Source organism: Fistularia commersonii, chromosome 30, assembly GCF_037954325.1.
Source record: "Fistularia commersonii isolate RoL2024-O1a breed Wild chromosome 30, RoL_Fcom_v1.0, whole genome shotgun sequence".
In the NCBI taxonomy this organism is placed as follows: Eukaryota; Metazoa; Chordata; class Actinopteri; order Syngnathiformes; family Fistulariidae; genus Fistularia; species Fistularia commersonii.
In genome coordinates, this window is record NC_141313.1 from 9,072,516 (window position 1) to 9,090,013 (window position 17,498).

The 17,498-nt window shown below is 40.6% G+C and overlaps 1 long non-coding RNA gene across 1 annotated transcript; it reads left to right on the forward strand.

The window, feature by feature from the left end:
• The first annotated feature begins 13,936 nt into the window (after positions 1-13,936).
• On the forward strand, positions 13,937-15,112 carry LOC147216370 (uncharacterized). Its single transcript, XR_015109178.1, has 2 exons — positions 13,937-13,986; positions 15,019-15,112. It is a non-coding gene; the product is annotated as an uncharacterized LOC147216370 (long non-coding RNA).
• The last annotated feature ends 2,386 nt before the right edge of the window (positions 15,113-17,498 follow it).

Sequence of the window (17,498 nt, forward strand, 5' to 3'; positions counted from 1 at the left end):
CCTGGGGAACATCCTTTTTTTTTTACCTCACTAGAATGAAGTGTAATAGCACATCCACTACAGTAGTTGGCAGTGGCCCTCTCACTGTCACTGTGCGCAAGGAGTATTTGTTCAATGGTGTTCAATGCCTTTGCACCAAGCGGGCATGAAGTGCAGTAAACAAACCCTCAAGAGACATGAAATTTTTTTCAACAGGGATGAAAAGAAAGGCGGCGAGAGACTAAGATAATGAGACAAAAGAAAGTCACCCGAAAGCTAAGATGAGGAAATATGATGAAGCGTATGTAGCGCTTGGCTTCACTGTGACTACAATGGGAGATGAGGAAATTTAACACTTCTTTTCTGTTAGACTAAAAACAATAATAATAAAGTTATTCTTTGATATAAGTTGAACTATATTTCTTTCTTTTTTGTTTTCTTTAATTTTACTAAGGATATAATTTTATGCAGAGGTGTACTTATAACAACGTTATAGAGATATTATATTATTTATAGTCGTGGCGGAGAGTGGGGGGGCGCAAATTGTTTTCTTCTTGCTGGAGGGCGTATCAGAAAATAATTTAGAAGCACTGATCTATACTGTTGACCCCAAGTATCTGAAATCTCCAACTTCTTGAACTTCACTCCCTGTAGCCTCACCCTTCCACCCCGGTTCCTCTCATTCATACACATATACTCTATCTTGCTGCGACTAACTTTCATTCCTCTCCTTTCCAGCGCATACCTCCACCTCTCTAGATTTTCCTCTACTTGTTCTCTGCCCTCACTACAGATCACAATGTCATCTGCAAACATCATGGTCCATGGAAATTCTTGTCTAACCTCACCTGTCAGCCTGTCCATCACACTGCAAACAAGAAGGGACTCAGAACTTCTCTGTTACCCCTACAGAACACCGCGCCACTGTCTCACAGCTAGCATACATGTCCTGCACCAGTCTAACATAATTCTCTCTAACATACTCCAGATTTCCTCATACAATACCAGAGCTGCTCTCTTGGCACCCTGTTGTATGCCTTTCTCTAGGTCTACAAAAACACAATCCAGCTTCTTCTGGCCTTCTCTGTAATTCTCTATAGCATTCTTAAAACAAATGCGCATTCTGTGGCATACTGGCGCTCACAAATGCTGACTTCTGCTCTCAGTCTAATTTCCATGACTCTTTCCTATAACTTTATCGTATGGCTCATCAACTTTATCCCTCTATAGTTGCCGCAATTCTGCACATTCCCCTTACTCTTAAAAATGGGAACCATCACAGTTTGTCTCCATTCTTCAAGCATCTTCTCACTCTCTTAAGATCCTGTAGAATAATCGAGTCAGAAACTCTACCATTGCCTCTCCTACACACTTCCACAGGTATATCATCAGGGCCAACTGCCTTTCCACTCCTCATCCTCTTCAATGCCTTCCTGACTTCACTTTTCCTAATCTGCTACTTTGTGGTGTACAATGGTCATCTGTTCTACCATTGCCTCTTTCATTTTCCACATTCAGTAGCTCTTCAGAATACTCTTTGTATCTTCCCATCACTCTTTTAGCATCTGTCAATATATTTCCCTCTCTGTCCTGAATCAACCGGACCTGTTGTACATCCTTTCCATCTTTATCTCTCAGTTTCGCCAACCTGTATAGATCATTCTCTCCCTCCTTAATGTCTAACCGAGCATACAGGTCATCGTACGCCCTTTGTTTTGCCTTTGCTACCTCTATCTTTACCTTACATTGTATCTCCCTGTACGCCTGTCTGTTCTCTTCAGTCCTCTCGGTATCCCACATCTTCTTTGCTAACCGCTTTCTCTGTATACACTCCTGCACTTCCTCATTCCACCACCAAGTCTCCTTATCTACTTTCCTTCCAGATGACACACCAAGTACTCTCCTACCTGTCTCCCTGCACTAGCTGCAGTTGTCCAATCATCTGGAAGCTCTCCCTGACCACCCAGAGCCTTTCTCAACTCCTCCCTGAAAACCACACAACACTCCTCCATTTTCAGCTTCCACCACTTTGTCCTCTGCTCTGCCTTTGTCCTCTTGATCTTCCTTGTCACCAGTCATCCTACAAACCAGCATGCTATGCTGTCTCTCACCTACAACTACTTTGCAGTCACTTATCTCTTTCAGGTTACCTCGGCTATACAAAATGTAGTCTGCCTGGGTGCTCCTATGTCTGCTCCTATAAGTTACCCTCTGTTCCTGTCTTTCCTTGAAAAAAGTGTTCACCAAAGCCATTTCTGTGATGCTACTCACAGTTCAAATCTGTGTGTTTTCATCGGCATGTAAGAAAGCTGTGTGGGTGACGAATAAACAAGAGTTAAAGCTGCTTAGTATTACAGTAGTTGTATTATAATTGAGTCCTGACCCTTTTTTCCAGGGAAGGAAGTGTTGAGGAGAGAAAGAAACTGCCAGTGTTCTTTCGTCAACAAACTGACTTTTCAACTCTGCTTAATTTGTTGCTCCAACAGGATCAGTCACAAGTCTGCAAAATGAATCTCTTCATGACAACTTCTCTATACTGTATTGTAATCAAAAAAGAGACATGGTTTAATGATGTTCTTTATACTTAACTTATTCTTCTCTAGAGAGAGGTGTGATCACTCGGGAAAACATTGAACCATCCTCCTTTGTCGTTGAATATCGGGGAAAGATCATTTCACAAGGAACACCTCAGAGGGACTGTGGTGATTCGCTCAATAATTACCTGTATGAGTTTTCATGGAGTGGAGAAAACTGGTGGTAAGTTATTGGCTTTTATTTTACTTTATCATCGAGCCACTTTGTTGATTAGCTCTTCTTTTTTTTTCATCCATTATACATGAAGATTATTTTGGGGAAAAAAAAATGAAAACCTGAAAAGGGTTACAATTAATCAATGATATGTTGCTCGCAGCATTGACGCTTCGACAGATGATGGGACTCTTGGCAGACTGGTGAATGATGACCATCTAAGACCCAACTGTGAAATGAGGAAAATTGTTTGTGAGGGGAAACCGCACTTGTGCCTGTTCGCTGTCAAAACAATATCTGCGGGCGAGGAGATAACGTACGATTACGGGGCATTGTCCTATCCGTGGCGCTCAAAGGTAAATTTCTTTCCCTTTTTTTCTGTATTTGAATGGATTGTGTTGTCATTAGACACAATTCATTAAAAAAATTGCGTGCATGCGTGCATGCGTGCGTGTGTGTGTGTGTATAGGTTGGAAATATAGTAGCAGGAGGCATAGTGGTTTCGTAGCACAAAGGGCCCTGGTTTGATTCCAACAGGGAACCTTTTTGTGTGGAATCTCCATGTTCTCCCTGTGCATGTGGGGAGTTCCTCTGGGATCTCTGGTTTCCTCCCACTGTCCAAAAAACATAGAGCAGGTTAATCGCAAAAAATGGAAAAATGTTGTGTGTCTGTATATGTGTCCCTGTGATGGGCTGGTGACCAGTTGAGGTTGTAACCTGCCTCACACCTGATGGCAGCTGGGATAGGCTCCAGCATCCCCAGCAACCATGAGTAGGAGAAGGGATGGATGGTGGTACAGTGATTAGTGCTTCGTATTTACAGCAGGAAAGTCCCCCATGTTTAGTCTCCATGTTCTACCTTTGTCTGTTCAGTTTCCTCCCATAGTCCAAAGACATACAGCAAATTGGTTGGAGACCCTAAATTGCCAAGACGAGTGCATGAGAAAGTGAAAGGATGTATCGACATGACGTGCTGAATGTCGATCTAGGATGAGCAAATGAGGGAGAGAATGGTTATGTCTATATGACAAGTGAACGAGGGTGAATGTATTTCATAAATGTTGGGGTTCATTTTGATGCTTGTTTTCTGTGTGATTTTGGGGTTACTGGGAATGATGTGAGTGTGGTTTGGGGTGTGATGAATTCTGTTGTTTGTTTTTTTGTTTGTTTGTTTTTTTTTACCTGGAATTGAGTGGGAACAGTAAGTCCCCCCCCTGAGAAGAGAGAAAAAAAACAAAACAAGAAACAAGTGTATGTATGTATGTATATGGTTTTGAGATGGCTATTTGGTAGAGTGGTCACTTCTGACAACTGGTACTTCGGATCTTTGGTTACTGAATTGCATTTTTTGTTAGTCGCTTTGGATAAAAGCATCTGCCAAATGACTGCAATGTAATGTTATATTGTAGGCTTGTGTGGTGGGGTTGTGGGCAACAACAGCTATTGCTCATGAAATAGATGTTTTATTGTCACCTGGGTGTTTCCCTGACTAAAATGCGACAGTATGTTGCCCTGTGATCAACTGGTGACTAGTCCAGGGTGAATCACACTCGCTATGGCCCAGCTCTTGAGTTGAATGTCATTTATCATTTTAAAAATCCAGTGGCTATTTGTAAAAAAAAATTAATATTTTTTTTTACTCAAAGTAATTCATTCATTAGTAAGCTATTCGGTATAGTTGAGTAATTCCACCATTACATTTATCAAGAATTCAGGTTTAAAGGCCCGCAAAATAATAAAAATATATAAATAAGCTCTATTGTTCTCTACAAGTCAGTTGTCTCATGTTCAATACAAAAGTGAAACTAAAAAATGTTTTTAATTTTAGTTAATTCAGCGTTTTGTGTTTAATGCATTAAAAACTTCATACTCTCTAAAAGCAATAAGCAATATATATACTTTTTTTTTTTCTTTTCAAAAAAGTTTGTGTCTCTCACACACAGGTTGATCACACTATATTTTTATGCCTTTGACGATGGCTCCGTTATTAAATCCTCATTGTTGAAACTTCTGTTTTTTCCTTGACCCCCTCAATGTTCACAGGAATCCAATTATTCAATCTGTCCTCCAAAAACGGACCCCTTTCCTACTTCAACTTCGTCGGATGATGGGGTATGTAAGACTGTCTTTCATGTAAGGCTTAATACAGACTGTGAACACATGATTTTCCGGCCACTGCTGCACCCTAATGCAGTGTCAGTTAAATATGCCCCTGTCATACCTAGACTTGGTTTTACAGACACCGACAGTTTTAGCCTCTGATTGCTTAAAGACAAATAAAACACAGCAGGGAGGTCCCTGGTTCGATCCAGAGGAGTGGCCTTTGCGCGGAGACTATATGTCCGCCACTAAATCAGTAGTACATTTGTCTACACATTACAACTCTAGGAATTTAAATAGCTGCTCCGTCAAGCATGTTTGCCTAAACCATTTGGACTGTGTTTTGCTGCTAGCTCATTCACGTCAATTTGCTCTTATTTCTTTTAAGAGAATACACAACACGACAGGCAAATTTCGAGTCAGTATTTCTGAGTATGGACAGTCAAATAAGGTGACGTAATAAAAGGAAAGGAAGCATGTCAGTCAAAATATAGAGCAGTTTAATATTTCTAACTTAAGGATTGTTTTCTAAAAAAACGCAGTAATTGTTGTACTAATGGGTATATGTAGTGCAGAAGCTTGTTTCATTGTATTTGAGGATAATTGATTGATTTTAGTTATTTATTTTGGTTTGTCCAATAACACTTGTTTGTATTTCCAGCTTCAGAGCCAGCCGTCTTTCAGCTCTGCAGAATCCTCTTTCGATGATGACGACCTACTAGTCAGTGGACCTGATGACAGCTGCAGTTCTACCAATATGGCCAGTGAGATGAAAATGAGGGATGGAACAAAATCGATAGTGCCCAGGTCCTTGCAAGCGAGGTCGAAAACCTGCACAGCACCATTTGATGCTTCATGCTCACGGCAGGAGGCCCGGGCTGATTCCAGCTCTGAGGCTGACTCGGATGAAGACAGAAGACATAAGGAGGCCAAACAAAAGCATGACGTCTCTCCTAGAAAAAGTAAAAACTATTGTTATGTTTGTGGGAAAGGACTGACAAAATTGGCTCGTCACCTCTTTAATCATGCTAACGAAGAGCCTGAAATCGCTGAGGCGTTTTCATTACCAGTAAAGTCTCGAGAAAGAAAAAAGTTACTTGATAATTTGCGGAACAGAGGAAATGCTAAACATAACCAAGAGGTTTTAAAGAGTAATTGTGGAGTCGGTGCTCAAACATGCGTGCACTGCTTATATTGCAAAGGCATGTTCAAACAGAAGGAGATGTGGAGGCATGTAGCCAGATGCCCCTCAAAAATGGCGGTCTCTTCCACGGCTGAAAAGACAAGCGTCTCGAGGGAGTTCAGTCTTGCCGGCTCATCTGTCACCGAAAGGGTTGCAACCGGTGTGTGGGAGATGCTTCGCTCTATGAAGCAAGATGACGTAGCTATCGCTATTGAAAAAGATCCGCTTTTAATGCAGCTGGCAAACCATTTGACCATGAAGTATGGAAATACTCCAAGTAAATACAACATCATTCGACAGAAGCTGAGGCAAATGGCAAGGCTCTTGCTAGTTCTGAAAGAGAGGTCGGTATTTACCTTTGAAGACGCCATTAAACCTCAAAATTTCTACACAGTGGCTGAAGCGGTGAAACACATGTCTGGATTTGATGCAGTAGCACAGTGTTATAAAACCCCAGGTCTGGCTTTGAAATTAGGACACTCACTCCAACGATTAGGGGCAATCCTTCTCAGAGCAGCCGCTGGTAACGAACAGATCTTGAAGGACACTAAGACATTTATGAAATTGTGCTCAGAAGAGTGGACGCACCACCGAACAGCCTTCTCTCAACTGAAGGACGGACAAATAAAGAACCCCTCCACTGTCCCTTTCACACTTGATGTGCAGCTCTTCTACAAATACCTGGAAAAAACTTCAACCTCTGCCTTAGAGAACCTGCAAACGCATGAAAACCCGGAGGCCTACAGTGCACTTTGTAGAGTGACTCTTGTACAGCTGTCCATCTTAAACAGATGTGCGCCTGAAGTTTCAAGAATGACACTGAAGACGTTCCAGGGAATGGATGACATGACTCAAGTATTGTCCAAGCACTTCATCAGACTGAATATTCTGAACAAGAGGGGCCAAACTGTTGCAGTGTTGTTCACGTCTGAGCTTATCAATGCAATAAAACGTCTTGTGAACAAAAGAGACGCATGTGGCGTGCACGAAGACAATCCATTCTTATTTGCACAGCCTGACTCCTCTGTCGTCAGCCTCTATCGGGTTAGGGACTGCATCCTAGGTTTCTCATGTCTGTGCAATGTAAGGCATTCGCAGCAGTTTCAGGCCATGACGTTTCACAAGCATATTGCAAGAATCTTTCAAATTCTTCACTTGAAGAATGACGAATTAGATCACCTAGCTAAACTGTTAGGGCAAGACATCAAGGCCGTCTGGGAGTATTATCGCACGCCGGAGTCGGCTGTGGAACTTGCAAAAATAGCAAGGCTCATTCTTGAAATGGAAAAAGGATCTCTAGAAAGATTCAAAGGGAATTCCCTTGAGGACATTGAGATTGAGGGTATGTGTTAATTGTAAGTATGTGATAAGTACATCAATATATGCATATTCCCAAGCTACTATTCATAACGGCCCTTCCTATTCAATCTAGATGAATTGCAGCCCGATGAGGAGCAGGGTAGCAGTGATAACAGTGACACTGAGGAGAACAATGAATCTGATTGTATTCCTCAGCAGAGTGGCACATCATGTAAGTGTTCTTTCTGGCACCTGTCGGCTGCACTATCTTTCCATTCTTCCAGAGGTGATCTGATGTTATTAAGACATCATTTTGAATAGGTTTTGTAACTATTCTGTAATTAGCTAGATAACAGTTTCTCCTAGTCTCCAAGTCTCACAAAACAAACTTAAAACTAAAGTGTTGGAAGTGATTTACATCACACGAGCGGGAAAAATCATCATACTTTATTTCACCTATTTTCTTCGAGAAAAGACATAAGAGATCAATATTTATCACTGGTACCATGATAGAGGGCTATATATAATGGTTTGTCTGTTTCTGGGGGCTTAATATTGTTCATTTCGATCTGTCAGCTGCTGTTGGGGTCTCCGCTAAGTGGTGATGAGCAGAATGCAGTCTAGGGTGCATGCTGAATGGACAGGGTTTTTGGATCTGGGGTGACCATTTCTATCACTAAGACACTTTTGAGTCATTGGGCTGTGTGTCCAGGTGCACGTGGTCGCACACAGACAAGGCGGGGTAACGGGCTCCTCTCGCTGGCTTTTGCCACATGGCCTGATTGTACAGGACAAAGTATAGCTGTTTTATTGACACTCATCAACTGATGCTGACTGTTCTTTGTATAATGGGTGGGTAGAAGCGCAGTTTGCCAGGGCTACTGTACACACACATTGCACTGTGATTCTAGCTATTGTAAAATATTTTGCTCCTTCGATGAGATGTGTGGTTGTGGTAACTGCTTTGCATTCCCGCTAGAAGCAGTGATCCTGCCTATTTTGAGCCACGTCTGTTGCGCATCCATGTCGATAATCAGACTGTTTCTCACTTGCTTGTGAAGTCTGAGTTTGGTAGATCGTGGACTGGGAGCTCTGGGCTCTCAATATTCATGTGGACCTGCTGCTCAGTGAAGGCACCTGCAGCAGGACATGAATGATCAGTGGGCCTGGCCCTTGACAAGGGAGCTCTTGGTCATGTGTTTGTCTAATGATGTGTGACACCATTCAGAGGGTGATTTTCTTTAATTTTCCTGCAAGAGTAAATGGAAATATTTAAACAATTAAACCTCTCAGCCTCTTTGCCTGCAATGTTGGTATTTAGAGGTGCAAAATGTGGCACTCTTAGAAGTGGGGTTGTGACAAGTTCTAACTGTAAATTGGTTTTAAATGCCTATAGATATCCGGGAAAAATGCTGCATTAGCAGCAGAGTACCCAACTATGGTTGAGTTAGCAAAAAATGGGAGTGGTATAAATAACTACAGAAGAGTAGTGCTATCTCTGCATGGGGCGCTTATGCATGCCTCTTCTGACTTCCTTTTTTCCATATTTTGCCATCTCTTTCTAGATACCATGGAGCAACATGGTAGTCAGATGTCTCCTGAAGAAGATGCCCTGGAGCACATCAAGTCACAAAGAGACAAAGCATTTCTGGAGGAAAGGTTTATCAACCATTCCAAAGGTAGGTTAAGCAGCTCTATTCATTCCAGCTGTCCCTCTATGCCTCGTCCAAAATGCATCATAGTTCTACTTTGAGATGTGTGGATTATTTATGCACTGTTATTTCAGAAAGCAGCAAAAAAACAAAATCCCACAATGTTTTCCAATGAAACGGTTACTTGAATTACCTGAAGGGTTAATTGTCTGTCTTGAAAAGTCAAGCTTTGGGATGCATCTGGTACCCAGATCATCACATGTGATCACAAGTTAGAAAAATTAGTGTATGCAAGATTCCATTTAGAATTTATTATTCACAATCAGCAATGTGTGAATTTGCTTAATCCTCTAAATTGGAAGTCTTTCCCATTGCATTTATTCTTAAAACATAAACATTATTTCTTGTGGAATAATAGACAACCTTGAATCCCCCTCGTAGAAACAGGTGCGTTCATGGGAGTACCAGAGCTCACACATGATGTGGTTGCTGCAGTAAATGCATTTTTTTCTCTGTACGTAAAGAACAAATGTTGACTTGTAAACCCTCTAATATCATGAAAGCGCTTGTTCTCTCAACTACGTCAATGCGTTTCCGTCTTCCTTGAGTGAATTTTGTGAAAAGCCTGTTTAAGTGTGAATGTGCACTTATGTCGACATGCTACTGAAAACCACATTTTGTGTGGTGCAAAAGTTTAGCAAATCCATGTTAAAAAAAAAAGATAAAAAAAAAAGACCTTGAATTTTCATTTGCAATCACTGAGTGTCTGAAAGTTGATGACACAGAACTTAGTTCTTTGTTTTGTATGCAAGTGACTTGCTGTTTTACTGCCAAGTTCATGATTGGCCTAAGCTGAATTTCAGCTTTTCCCCCGCCTCAATAAACATAACATGAATTGTTTATTGATGTGATCATTATTTCTAATATTGTTAATATTGTAGTCATTGTTTATCATTTGAGAAGTTGCACAGCTCTAAAGCTTAAAGCTTGTCATTAAATATACTGTATATTGAACCTTGGGGCTTAAAGAAAGCCCTCAACAGGAAGGCTTTGGAGCTTTCTACCATTTTGAAACAAAGGAACCTCAGTGATACACACCTTCTATATGGCTTGTGCTTAATTCCTGTTTTTAGCCAGAAGTATGTTTCCTCTATTTTTTATATTAAAAACAAGAGCAGGTCTGTGCAGCTATGTTGATTCTGTTGGAATCTTGTCATTAAGCTAAATCTCAGCTATCAAGGTGATAGGTGATATCTAGATAGATGTAAGTTTTTTCATCTTATTTTATAGGGAAAGGTGTGTTTACTCGTGAATCTATTGAACCATCTTCCTTCGTCATTGAATATCGGGGGAAAGTCTTCCCTCAGAAGGAAACCAGGAATAAGAAACGGGGCGATTTTCTGAACAATTATTTGTTTGACTTCTCGTACAATGGAGGGAAATGGCGGTGAGTTCACTGCTTGTTGTTTAGTCAGGCACCATGTTTTTATCGGATGTTAATAGCATGTATAACCAGTCTGCGAGTAGTAAATGTTTTGTTTTTAACCCTGCATGTTGCATGACGTTTATACTGTATTTAATGATAATTGAATTCATTTTACAAGTATGAGTTTGAAAAATAATTTTGGGGAATATACAAGAATAATATGTATTTTCCATTCAAAAAGACTAAACACATTGCTTAATATTCAAAAATACCAACGAAAGTTAGGAGTGATGGATTGGAGCACTTGGATTAAGAAAACACACATTCTTGCAGGATTGATGCATCGAAGGAGGATGGGACCCTTGGAAGACTCGTGAATGACGATCACACAAGTCCCAACTGTGAAATCAAGAAAATTGTTTTCGAAGAAGTACCCCACATATGCCTGTTTGCTGTGAGGAATATATCTCCTGACGAGGAGATAACTTACAACTATGGGGACTGCTTTTATCCCTGGCGCTTCAAAGTAAGTAATAATGGGGCCCTATTTAATTTTCCTGTTTAAGTAAATGACTTCCTTACCTGGGAAGATAATTGGCTAGTGACATTAAGGAGACTCTTGTCTCTATTGACAACTCTTAGAGGCATAGACTGAGGTCATAGGGAGTATTAAAGAAATGCTCACTATTAATGGATTGCTTGGTCAGTTTGTATGGGTAATCACGATCAATAATTGCATATCAGAGAGCAGGATTAAACATGCTTAGGTAGCAGTATTTTATCTTAGTAATTTTGTGTTTGTGAATTTTCAATGGAAAGTAAAAGGTGTGATAGGAAAAGACCAATAAACATGGATTTGTTTTGTGTGCCCTCAAGGTAACTTCCAAGCAATTCTCATCTAACATGGGTCTAATCAGCCACATTCTCTTGAACATATATTTCACAAAGGTCGTGACACTCTGCTAACCATCTATTATTTACCGCTTAACCTGCATTGAGGGTCGCGGGTATGCTGGAGCAAATCTCAGCTGACATTACACAGATAAATCGATTCACATTCACAGCTGTGACCAATTCACAGCCTTTAGTTAGCCTATTTCATGTTTTGTGCTTTTTTTTTTAAGTATATGAGAAAAAGTGAACGATAGACTTGAATGCTGGGTTTTACATTAAGCTGGGAGAGCTTGATCTATACAGGTTGGCAGAGCAGAGATAGAGAAAAGGGGGGGGGTGCTGCAGGCTTCGGTGTTTTTAGGAGAGGTAAATTTATTGACAGGTGCCAGAAATGTGATGGAAAGAGTACTTTGAAGAGTTGATGAAATTGAAGAGAACAAGTGGAAGAGGTGATCATAGTGTACCATAAAATAGCAAATAATAAATGAATAAAAGATCAAAAGAGCACAAATGGGCTCTGAGCCCATTTGTGTTTGCCCCGTCAATGGACAGTCTGGCAGATGAAATTAGACTGGAATCTCCATGGACTATAATGTTTGCAGATGACATTGTGAACTGTAGTGGGAGCAGGGGAAGGGAATCGAGAGATGTGGTGCTATGTCAGTAGAAGGGAGGAGTGAAAGTTTGCTGCAGCAGGATTGAACAAGTTAGTGAATGAAAGCAGCCTGAGTGGATCGGTGAGGTTACAGGGATTGGAGACAAAGATGAGTTTCAAGGATTTGGAACTGCGAGGGAGGAGACTTAGATGAAGTTAGTTTGTCGGAGAGACGAGCTTGGTCACTGTGGGATTCCTGAAAGAAAACAGCCAAAGGAAAAGAAGAAGAAATAAGAACGATGTATGTAAGATTTACGTATTTTCATAAAATGTCAATCTCTATTCTAGGTTGAGGAATCGGCAACCTCCGTTTCTGCACAACCCGTTGATGATTATCCGATGTGTCCAAATTTGAAGACTAGTCCAGATGTGACACAATGCGGGACTTCTGAGGGGCAAGAGAACAAGATTGATGGTGAATTAAACCCACCGGAGGAATCCAACCATTGTGACGTTCCACCTGAAAACCCCACTCCTCGCCGCAAACATTACTGTTATGTTTGTGGGATTGCCTCGACCAAATTATATCGTCATCTTTTCATCCATAGAAAGGAAGTACCTGAAATCGCCGAAGTATATGCATTACCCGACAATTCATTGGAGAGGATAAGGCGACTGAATGTTTTACGCGAGAGAGGAAACCGCAAATATAATGAGGGCGCCTCGAATAGTCAGGGTGGACCCTTGCAAAAAACAGAAGGTCTTTCCAACCCTACCAAAGAATATGCAGTTTGTCCGTACTGTAAAGGCACATACGTTCGTAAAACTATTTGGCGGCATTACCAAAAATGTGTGCTCAATTGCACAAGAGCATCCACAGGACGGTCTAAAGTCTCAAGCTTTGCAGAGTCACCCATGTCCAAAGAAGATGTGATCGCCATGATGAAAAGACTGAAGAAAGATGATATTACACTTATTATTAGGAAAGATCCTCACATACTGCAGCTGGCACAATTTTTCTATCACAACCACGATGATAAACCGAGAGCACCTTCATACATAAAACAGAAACTGAGGGAAATGGCCCGACTCCTGTTGGTATTGAGGAAAAGGTCCATCTTTTGTTTTGAAGAAGCTCTCAAACCCAAAAACTTCAGTAAACTCATTCAAGCTGTCAGGGAGATGACCGGTTTCAATGAAAAGAAAAATTCCTACGATAGACCCGGTTTTAATCTGAAACTGGGAAATTCAATTAAGGTACTTGCAGACTTGAACTTTGCAAATGCTCTCAAGCAAAATGCTGATGAACAGACTCAGCGGGATGCAGAGTTATTCATGAAGTTATGCGCCAAACAGTGGTCTTCAGCCTCTCAGGCATATCCAGAAGTAAGACGACCATTAACCGTTGTGTTCACACGGGATGCGCAGCTTTTATATCAGTACATTGAAAAGATTGCGATGTCTGCACTGGAAAGCCTAAACGCCCGTCCACGCCCCCATCTCTACCTGGCACTTCTCAGAGTTACTATTACACAAGTGTCACTTTTAAATCATTGTTCAGAGATTTGCAGATTATCACTCAAGTCATTCAACGAGAGGAACCAAGCATGCATTAATAATGGCCTGATGTCCATGCACCGTGTGAAGATCGTTGTTCAAGGAGAAGGCGGTAAAAATATCATCCTCACTATGACTCCTGAACTGCTGAGTACAATAGCACTGCTAATAAGCAAGAGAGAAGAATGCGGTGTAAAACCAGATAACCCTTTCTTATTTGCGAAACCAAGCATGTACAGCACGAGTCTGCTCAAGGCTCACGAGTATATCAGGGTCTTTTCCAAACAGTGTGGGGCAAAGGATCCCAATATGCTCAGGTCGGAGTATTTTCGCAAGTACATGAGAAGAACGTTCCAGATCCTCAGCCTTACAGACAATGAGCTTGGCCAACTAGCCAAGCTATTGGGATGCGACATCCCCATGGACAGTGATTATTATCAGTCTCCAAAAGCAGTTACTGACATTGCAAAGATTTCAGAGCTCATCTCAGCAAAGGAATTTGGACATTTTGAAAAGTTTCAAGGGAAATCCCTCAACGAGATCAAGATTGCAGGTATGTTTCTACTCAAATACTTTTGAATTGACACATCTATTGTTAAACATGCTGTTCAAAGAGAAACCCTTAACACTCGGAACTCCTGTTTTTTCAGTAAGGTTTGAAGGTGGGTTTTTGTGTCTTTCATGTGACAGACCAACAGAATGGCAGGATTTGTGTAGAAGTACCTGTAGTTGTGTAGTATGAGCCAGTGGATAGATTTGAGACTTTAAAGATCTACCTAAAGGAATTCTGGAGGAGGGAGACCTTTATCACAATGTTTTGTTGCATTTGTCAGTGGGAAGATCAAACCAGTGAAATTCATGTTCAACCCACTTTTGTGGCTCTATTACTGCTGTGATCACCACGTTTTGTTTTAGCACTTTTCAAAGCTGCACAGTGGTTGAAGTCAGATCTGATAATGGGTCTCCGGATTTTAACTAGGGATTTTTCAAAGTGAGGAGCCATCGACAAATGAAAAAACGGCTCCTTCTAAAATTTTGAACAGCTTCCCAAAAATTCACACATCAATACTTAAAGAGGACCATTCATCTCATTTAACAGGCCAGAAAGCTTATTTGTTGTTCATATTACAAATAAAACAGATCATGGGAACTCCCCACAGGCCACCTGGGCCCAAGTCCTTAAAGTCCTAACTGGTGCCAAATGACCGATGATGACTTGGAGCAGAGCAATTTATTTGTTTCCTTTCAGAATGATTTAATACTGGGTGTCCATTTTTTTTTTTTTTTTACAAACAAAATCTACACAACAAAGTTGTTTAGTTTAAGAAGAAATGAGTACTTCTCATTTCTCCCCCTTGTTCATAATGATACAGCAGTAGTACCTTGACTGTGGAAGACATGCTTTGACATCCCAATGTTTCTTGAACAGAATTCAATCAAAGCCGAGCAATCCAATCGTGAAAATACTTCATATTGACCCTGGTGATGAATGCTTATTCTAGTCATCTGTGATTGAGTGAAAATATATATTTTTTTATATCTGAACAACAATTTAAGTTACTTTGAATATCCTTTTCTCTTTAAGACGAGTTGGAGCCTGACTTAGCACTAACTGTCCTTGAAAAAAGTAGCGCTGCAAAGAACAAAGAGAGAGCAGAGAGAGCTCGTCAACGGAGAGGTATGCTTTTCAACATCAAGCTGTCTCCTATTTTACTGGTCTACATTCATTTAATTTCCATGGACCCCTGTGGCAAAACACATCCCTTCATTTTCCTTATTATTGATATGATTGTCCAGATACAAACAAACATGATACTGTGTTTTTTGTCAAATCTTATCGATCCAACCAGCCCAGCTCATTTTCTGTCCTTGAAAACAGCTGAGAGGCTAGTGTGATATTTTGTTCGAATTCCAGTTAGGTTCTGCTACAAATGCTATTTGAACAACAAAGTTCAGATTTGACCACGTTGTATTCGTATCATATGTATTACTTATGATTTATTAGAAGTCTGACTTAAACAGCATAAGGGAACTCCGGTGAACAAATTAGTGGCACACTGAACAAGATAGAGAAATTCTCTTAGCTCCAAATTGCCATTTGCAAGAGTCTTCAACTGAAGAAGTCCCAAGTGTTTCCCAAGTGCCTATTTCAAGGACAAGTGACAGAAGCAGGAAAAAGCATCGAAGCTTCTGTGCACAGTAACACAAAAAACAATTGGGTTAACAGAAAGACAGTGGGCTGTCCTATCAAAATACACACACACACACACACAGTCATGTATCAATGCACATGAATTGATCACTTATATTAGCAAAAGTGATGGGAAGGACATGACGGAAGTTTAATGGCTCATTGGCGGTGGGGGCAAAAAAAGGCAGTGATTTATGATAGAGTGCATTATTATTTTTAAGTGTGGCACTGTGAGCACTGCAAGACAAACTCAACATGAAATTACATTGGATTCATTCCAGTGAGGCAGACTGCTCTTCAATCGATTACCTTTCATATTCTGTTGCCAACATGTCAGTATGCGATGTAATCCATCATTGCAAATAGTGGAAAGATACAAACAGTTATTGTACCATAAATGTTGTATTATTTGAAAATGATTTTTTTTGTAACAACAAATCACAAATGTATTTTTTTTTCAAATAGAAGTGAAAAACATAACTTTTCTTTTTTCTAAGGACAAAAGAAAAAATTGTTAGCTGCATTGGCCAGAATGAAAGAACTGAAGATCTTATTGCCAAGGCTGGATGTTGTGAGTATAAATGTTTTCTCCCATTAAAAAAAGTCTGAATTCAAATCATAATTGTTTATTGAATAGTTAAATGGTTATGACTGTGTTATTCTTATTCATGTTGATATAAATATTATAGGGCACCCATTGAAATATTTGGAAATTCAAAATGTCAACCCCAAGGTGTTACTGTAGGAGGAACTGGCTACAAAGCCTCTGCAGCCCACTTCCACTGGACGCACATATACTTTCCATCACTGGTCCTCTGCTTCGGCAGTCTTTTTTTAGGCGCCTGCTTCCAACCGCCCATTGCAGTGCTCGGATAATTAATTACATTGCCATGATCTAGGCCAGTGGGGAGAAGTTGTAGCCTGCCATTATGCCTATCTCCAGTTGCTGCCAGGCAGTTGTACTAGCCTGCGTTGTGACACAAAACTGGAGGTCCTGAAAATTGGCTTTGAGCCTGGAGATGTTCCCAGAACCTTAGAGGAAGTTGAATACCACGTGTGGCACTGACCCGAAGGCATTGGCAAGGTCTAAGAGTACCACATTCTGATCTTTTTTGTCCTTCTTGGCAGTTTGTACCTTGTGCCAGATGATGGTTGCATAAACACAATTTATCCCTGCCTTCAGTAGTGAGCTGTTGATGTAGTTGTTCTATTGCAGAAATGCTGTGACTTACAGGCACAACACAACACTGGGTCACATTCAGTATACTGATCGAGTGAAATTGATTGATGGTTGAGACTTACAAAGGCCCTTGCAGCCCCACCCGTAGATCACACCTCATTAGGGTACTGTAGAGTAGTAACTACTGACTACTTGACTGATAGCTTATCAAGGATTTCTAGATATTAAACATCTTACTGAATCACTGTACTCACTGTACAAAGCCTTGGTAATATTACAACATAATATCCTAAGTCCCATTGCCTTATTGTGAAGGAAATGTACTGTCTTCCAAGATGACAACATGTTAGATGTTTTGGAGAGAAGGTCAGAGAACCCAGACTGAGATGGTTGAGTCATGTCCAGAGAAGGGACAGTGAATATATTGTTAAGACGGATCCTGGAATTGGGGCTGCCAGGCAGCCACACTAATTTATTAGTATGCTCAAACATGGCACCCGCATTTCTCATTTCACAATTTCACTGATTTAGTCTTTCACAAACCACACATACATCATCACTTGGTATAAATATTCAACTAAGAAATGTGAGTTTCGTCAATGGTAATTTTGAAAGTTAACTGTAAGTTGTGGTTGGTGGTTGGTCCACAAGAAGAAAGAAGTTTGCAGTGTCTGTTGGTCTGTTTTTATTGGTC